This window comes from Nematolebias whitei, chromosome 1, assembly GCF_014905685.2.
Source record: "Nematolebias whitei isolate Nwh7 chromosome 1, NemWhi1, whole genome shotgun sequence".
NCBI lineage: Eukaryota > Metazoa > Chordata > Actinopteri > Cyprinodontiformes > Rivulidae > Nematolebias > Nematolebias whitei.
The window spans coordinates 42,095,003-42,096,165 of record NC_056498.1 but is presented as its reverse complement, the minus strand read 5'-3'; the positions used below and the strand labels follow the sequence as shown (position 1 = coordinate 42,096,165).

The 1,163-nt window shown below is 53.1% G+C and overlaps 1 protein-coding gene across 1 annotated transcript in view; it reads left to right on the top strand.

Moving 5' to 3' along the window:
- The window catches only part of plod3 (procollagen-lysine, 2-oxoglutarate 5-dioxygenase 3), a gene marked incomplete in the record, with an annotated part of 34,637 nt that overhangs the window by 2,163 nt on the left and 31,311 nt on the right, over positions 1 to 1,163 (top strand).

Below are 1,163 nucleotides of genomic sequence, written 5' to 3'. Positions count from 1 at the left end.
ACACACACACAGAGACACACACACACAGAGGCACACACACACACAGAGACACACACACAGACAGACACACACACACACAGAGACACACACACACACACACAGAGACACACACACACACAGAGACACACACACACACACACAGAGACAAACACACACACACACAGAGACAAACACACACACACACAGACAGACACACACACACACACCCTTATGTTGGAACGTGGAGTTCTTGATGGACAGCCCAGCACAGAATCCAACAGAACACCACTCAGGTCCAGATCAGAGGCCGTTCCTCCCAGTCACGCCCTCCAGGTCACTCTGTCATCACCCACGTGGGCATTGAAGTCCCCCAGTAGAGTAAAGGAGTCCCAGCTGGACCACCTTCCAGTACCCCTGCCAAGGACTCCAAGAAGGCCGGATACTCTGAACTGGTGTTTGGCTCATAGGCACATCAACAGTCAGAGTCCTCCCACCTGAAGGTGCAGGGAAGCCACCCTCTCATGTCCCGGGGAAAGCTCCAACACACAGGCACCAAGTCGGGGGGCTAAGAGTAGACCCACACCAGCTCAGCACCTCTCACCATGGACAACTCCAGACTGGAATAAGGTCCAGTCCCTCTCAAGGAGATCGGTTCCAGAGTCCGTGCTGTGTGTTGAGGTGAGCCCAGCTGGATCTAGTCGGTACCTCTCAACCTCACACACAAGCTCAGGCTCCTTCCCCACCAGAGAGTTCACGTTCCAGGTCCCAAGATCAGCTTTGGTAAACCAGGGTCAGAGCACCAAGACCTCCACCTTCAGCCACTGCCATGGCTTCATGCACCCGACTCTTATGGCTCCTCCTGCAGGTGGTGGTCCACAGGAAGACAAACCCATGTTGCTCCTTCGGGCTGAGCTTGACCGGGCCCCATGGGCAGAGACCCGGTCACCAGGCGCTCAGCAGCAAGCCCCTCCCCCAGGTCTGGCTCCAGGGTGGGGCCCTGGTAACCCACGTCCGGGCAAGGAACATCTGTAGTTCAATCTGTAGTTTAATCTGTAGTTTATTCTGTTCTTTTTCTTCTTCCTGGAGTTGAATCTGGAATTTAATCTGCAGTTTAATCTGGAGTAGAATCTGTAGTTCAATCTGTAGTTTAATCTGAAGTTGAATCTTGAATTTATCCTGTAGTT